Source organism: Pyrus communis, chromosome 2, assembly GCF_963583255.1.
Source record: "Pyrus communis chromosome 2, drPyrComm1.1, whole genome shotgun sequence".
Lineage (NCBI taxonomy): Eukaryota > Viridiplantae > Streptophyta > Magnoliopsida > Rosales > Rosaceae > Pyrus > Pyrus communis.
Window position 1 is genome coordinate 3,083,126 of NC_084804.1, and position 6,501 is coordinate 3,089,626.

Genomic DNA, 6,501 nt, shown 5'->3' on the forward strand with positions numbered 1-6,501 from the left:
CAATTATGTATAAGTGTCATAGACAAATAAACATATAAATATACATTAGGTTTATGAAGCTATGAGAGTCATAAGTAGCTAACTAATGACCTCATTTGGCTCCGCCACTAGTTATAAGCAGTGTTTGAAATATCTTGGATATACTCAATATTTCTTCGGAAATATCCAAAAATTAAGGGAACGATATGGAAAGAGGGGGTGAAGTTTAGACTTCACCCCATATCCGCGATATTTCCGAAAATCAGTCAATTTCCTCGATATTTTAAGGAAATATCCAGGGTTTGCATATAATTTGCAAAAAGTTTGCAAGAAATATCCATGAGCCTATGCATTCTTTATTTTTTTTAATTTCTTTATTTATGGTATTAGTTTACGTCAATAAAACTTGTGCTGTTTTCGTGACGACCCCCCCCCCCCCCCCCCACCACCATCGGACAACACAAGAGATTCCAATTTGGAAGAACATGAAAGAAACCCAACACGTACGTTAAAGCTTTAGAAAGAAAGAAGCCTCCCGTTTTAATTTCAGTTGAGACAGTGGTGGATCCAGGAAATAACATTAGGGGCGCGCAAATTTTTTTTTACTAGAAATAGCATGCATATCGCCATTTCATCAAGTCTTGATAAGCCTAAAGTCATTTGGAAGGGCATGCTGCACATCTATTAATGCCTCATGTGTGAAGGTAACTAGCATGTTCTAAGGCTACTCCCATATGAATGCTTAACAAAGAAACACACTTATCGTGAACACACTAACAATGTTTGATATCATTGCATCCCATTAATATGTTTGTCCAAAAATGATGATGCTTTGTTATTCACCGAGATCACCATTTCATTCACTCTTCTTTCAGACATTTTATCAAACAATTGGAGGGTATGTATGAAGCCAACTCTAATCTTCATACGGGCAGCACCCAAAGTATCCATGGACATTCACCGAAATTTAGGAGGTCAGCTGATCCACCCCCCCTCTCAATGCATCCGCCACTGAGTTGAGAGAGGATTACGGGGACCAGCTGAGCATCAAATCCAAGCCAACTATATCCATCACAGGCTGATGCACCCCATACAATTTTGCAGTCGACAGACAAAGATCTCACTCTCCATTTCCATCGTCTTGCATTGGATTTTCTCTCTATTTAGTTAATTTATTAAACCATTTATATGAGCACCCATTTCGATTGAGGCTATGCCTCAAAAACTTAATTAGTGAAGAGATGAGTATATATTAGGGTTTCAAGAGTCAGAGCTTTTTGACACAGATTCTAACACCATATTAGACAACCATTAAATTCAGCTAAAAATCTTATTAGAGAATGCACAAGAACATATGTGAAGCTATCTTGACTTATACCTCCAAATATATACATATATATATATATATACACACACACATATATGCGTGTGCGTGTGTGTGTGTGTATTTTCTTTCTATTTTCCGTATGATTCTAGGTTTATTAATTTGACTGGTTGATTCGATTTTTTGTTGTTCGTATACGGCAGGGGGTGTTGGATCGAATGATTGGCCTACTTTTGGAATTTAATCTTTGATCTTGAAATTTACCATACATAGAATATATACATACAGATAATGATGTGGAAGGAAGAATGCGAATGGAGTTTTTCTAGAACTACATATTCCATTTGGCGACTGCAGATTTATCCATCATGTACCTGCAGCTGTACTGATATTAATGTGTGATTCAATGACAATGTGGCCACTGTTTTACACAGAAGTCAGAAGATTAGGTCATCTCCATAGACATGGACTCGCGTGGAACAACTGCAAAAACACATGATGATGACTGACGACCCAGGTAGGGCTAGCTAGGGCATATTCTGCTGGGAGATCGATGACCTAATCACGTCATAATCCCATTTCCACTAACTGATAAAATAGATGAATGCCAAACTTAATTCGTAATCAACTCATGCAGCATGTGATTCTAAAGATGCAGTAGTCAAACTACTATGCTGCCTAATAAAGTGATTCAGCTGGGATTTAAAAAGTATTAGTTCCAATTAAGTCGTTGGTTTTTTTTTTTTTTTTTTTTTTTTTTAAATAATCCCATTCAGCTCGATTTTAAGCATCAGTCTGTGGATTTGATCAAAACCATTGTACTTCACATCACCTTATTTTTGCTTCAATGTGTGGCATTGATTTATATTATTATTAAAGTGAAAGTTTCACGAGGAAATTCAAATTTGAGAGTAAAGGGATATTTTAAACTCAAATATTTATGATACATTCAAATTTGAGAAAAGGGGATATATGAACTTTGCTTTAATCAATTAGTCTAACTCACAGATACTCATTAGAAGAATTAACCATTAAAAATGGTATGCAGCTCATAAGATTAAGCTCATTGAGAATCTAATACCATTATTATAATGTTATAATTATATTGTTTAAGATTAAGCTGGGCTGGAAGGACTAATTGCTATATATCTAGAAGTTTCAAGTGCCGCCGGTCCCGTGGGGCCTTCAGAACGTTGGGGATTAATAAGGACAATAATCACATCGGGTGTGCCCTAAAACTATTTGATTTAATTGCTAATCTATTCATGAGAGAGAGAGAGAGAGAGTCCACATGTTTAATCACATCGGGTGTACCCTAAAACTATTTGATTTAATTGCTAATCTATTCATGAGAGAGAGAGAGAGAGAGAGAGAGAGAGAGAGAGAGAGAGAGAGAGAGAGAGAGAGAGAGAGAGAGAGAGAGAGAGAGAGAGAGTCCACATGTTTCACGTATGTTGGTAGACTGATCAAATCCAACGACGCATTAATAGACATGGATTAGGGCAGCGATGTTGATGGAGGTTTCTTCTACTTTGTGAAAATGTAATTTAGTTTTTTTTATTTTTTATTTTTATTTTTATTTTTATTTATTTAATTTTTTTTTTAACAAAGAATAGTATTAGTTGGTTAAGTTGTTAAATATTACGAGGGAGAGAGATTTGGTTAAATTGTTAAATGTTTTGAGGGAGGAGAATTGATGGTGATCAAACACGAACCCAGGTGCATATATAGAGAACTGTAATTTAGTTAATGATTATACTTTATGGTATCAATGTTGGATAAAAAATTGTTAATTAAGAGCATAATGGTAGAGAGAACCGTCAGTCACTCATTCTATGTAACAAGTTGTCAACAGATCATGCTCTTCATCTTTTATATATAGGGATAGGATCAAGGGATAAAGATTTTGACAAATACTTTTACACTCCTTTGTAGCCTTTGGATCCTATAACATTCAACAGTCTAGATTAAGAATGATGTGGAGATTGTTAAACATTAAATGACTTAGATGATTTTGTGGATTATAACTAATAAGGAAACACAAATTTAAATTAAATAGAATTATCTAATAAAATAAAATTGAAAAAATAATCAAAATTTGAACTGATAAAAAAAGAATGTAAAACCCATAGTGAAGAACACCCAAGAAAGGTAAGGAGATATATCGATGTTCTCGCGCCTCAGTACATGTGATACTCTAATTCGATTGATATGAAATTTTGATGCACACTACAACGAATCAAGCTATCAGTCTCTTGAATCTTCTCAGAACAAAACCCTAAATTCTAAATCTTCAATCTTGACTCCTGGATTTCACTTTTTATTTTTATTTTATATATATATATCTATATATTTTTTTAAATAAGGTGCGATTGAATGGTTGATGAGTTTGTGGCTGCAGAAATCTCAAACATGCTTGACTCGATACGGTTTTGCTATGGAGGTGGCAAAGTGATTGAGTTGCTAGCCTAGGATTAGGGTGCTTAACTCAAAATAAATTATTGTCAAAGCAAAACTCTTTCTGCCTAGTATCATGGATTTTCTTTTCTTTCTATAATTAGGGTTCTTTGTTTGAAGGAAAGAAAGACTTTTCATCAAGAAGTTGTAGATCTCTTCAGCAGAGATGGAAATGGAATTTCATGTTTTTTTTATTTTTTTATTTTTTACACTGGATATTTCAAAGTTTGATTATTTCTTTTTCAATTTTATTATTATTTGATATTCTTTTTATTTAATTAGTGTTTTTCTTATTAGTTATAATCCACATAATCATCCAAGTCATTTAATTTTTAAAAGCCTCCAAATCACTCTTAAATCAAGACCTTGGATCTTATAAGATCTAAAGGTTACAAAAGAGTGTAAAAATATTTGTCAAAATCTTTATCTCTTGATCCTATCTCATATATATATATATATAGAGCATGCACAATAATTAATGATCATCTAGGGATTTGTAAATCATAAATTATCATTCCTTCATAATTATATGTACTGGTTTGGTAATCTTACGTTGATATGATTACGTTGGTCGATCTTGAATTCTTTTGTCCATTACCAACAGTATTGCTTAAGGAACATCAACGACAAATGAAAAACATTTATTTTTAGGTTATTCTTATTAACTGTAATAATATAAACCTTTTCATCAATTGGACCTTAGAGCTGGTTAATCATATATGTTAATGGAACCTATTTGAAATCTCTTACCAAATTAAAAAGAGAAGTACTACTAGATTGAAAGTCCGTGAGTTATTTAACCTACCTTTCACCATCATTATTACATTATGCAACATGCACATCTCCTTTTTATTTTTTGTTACAAGACATGGTTCATTTTCATGGCCAACTCCCCACAACTATATGTATGTGGCTTGACTTTGTTCGGAATGGGCAAATGATTTGTGACATGTGATTATGATAGTGAGGGTGGTCCTATTCCACTTCAAGGTCACTCCCAACCTTCCCTCATTTTCTCCTGATTAATTGGCATATATCATATTTAACTAATATGTTGTGGAATGTGATTAGTGGATATGCATTGCATGGTGATGTAATTATGATGAGAGAGAGGTAATTATGCCAAACATTGGCATTAGGTGTGATTAACCCTCTGTTCAACCTTCGTGACATGAAAAGGTTGGACATTTGGTCGGGTATATATTTACGTCAAATATTAAGAGAATCATCCTTTGTCGGTATGAAATGCTATAATTTTTTTAACATTAAGTAAGTTAAATAATAAAACTAGAAGTTATGGGCAAGTGGTAATTTAAGGTTTGCCTCTTCAACTCACTGTATTTCGAATTCCAACATTCCTGTTAGTGTAGATTATTGTTTGTACTAAAAAACGATTTTTAGCTAAAAAAAGCTAAAATGATTAATATGACAACTAAACAACTTTTTACCGTAAACTCTTTATTAGAAAGAAGTTTATAACTGAGTTGGTTAAGAACACATTCCATGCACCGAAATCCTAACTTCAACAACTAGCCAACTTTTTCTCTACCTATTAAAAAAATTGGAGTAACTTTCAACACATACGTATAAAATATATTTGTATGTGTTGGTAATTATGGTATTACTATTAAGCTATATGATCATTTTTGTATATGTCAAGTCAAACAATATTATCATTACTTAACCCCCAATCACTCAAAGAAAAGCCAATAATCAAGCCTTGTAATTAGTGGTTACTCTACTAGTGTAGTCCACATTGTGTGGTCCTCGACCTCTTAAGTAAATACAAATTCAATCTAAATTAAAACTCAAATGAACTGATTTACTATTTTTAAGTATATTGTAGTTTTAATTTTTCTCCTCCTAAATTTATGTTATTCTAATATTGTCCTCCTTGAAAAACTAATGTGAATTTGAATTGTCCATTTTTTGGGAGAACTGTGCTAAAAATCAGTATGTCTATCCATTTCATCTTCTTCTCTCCTCTCTCTACTGAACATTGTTCTCTCTCTCTCCCAACATCACTCTTCTGCTCGATATCGCTCTCTCCTTTCTGGAGCTACGCAAGTTCCCCCCAAACCCCCATCCGCACCACCGGTTGGGCATTTTGCTACATGTATATATATAAGTAAAATCTTTTTTTTTTTTTGTAGCATAAAGATCTTTGGAATAATGAACAGTTCAAAATTACCAATTTTTTTGATAACTCTGAACTTATGTATATAAATCAGCTTCTATGACCTCTCCTGTATGTATATATATTAAAAACATTTAAAACACCTGCAACATCTCACATGCACTTTTCTACTATGCATGAAAGTATCTGACAATTTGGGCCAATTGTGAAACAAATTTTTCCCAATGTATAAACTGCTCAATAACATCTGGCTTCAATGTCGAGCAACTTTTGCCTAGTAAGAAGGGCTCAATGACTCCGGCCGCCATTTGGTTGGACTACATGTAAGATTTTAACCCACATAAATATGGGCTAAAATTGCAGCCCAAACAAAAATGGGTCAAGGATCTAGATCCAAGATTGTAATTAAGTTAAGCTTCTTGGGCCTAGTGGGCTAGTTGGGGTCCAAATTAGGGTTGAATTTGGCCGTCATAAATGTCGCATCTAGAGTTTGAAGAGAGAAGAGAGACTTACATGCATTCCGGTATAACATCGTGCTATTTACATTAAAAATGCAATTTACATGTTAATAAAAAATGTACAATATTGTATTATTTGTTCAGAA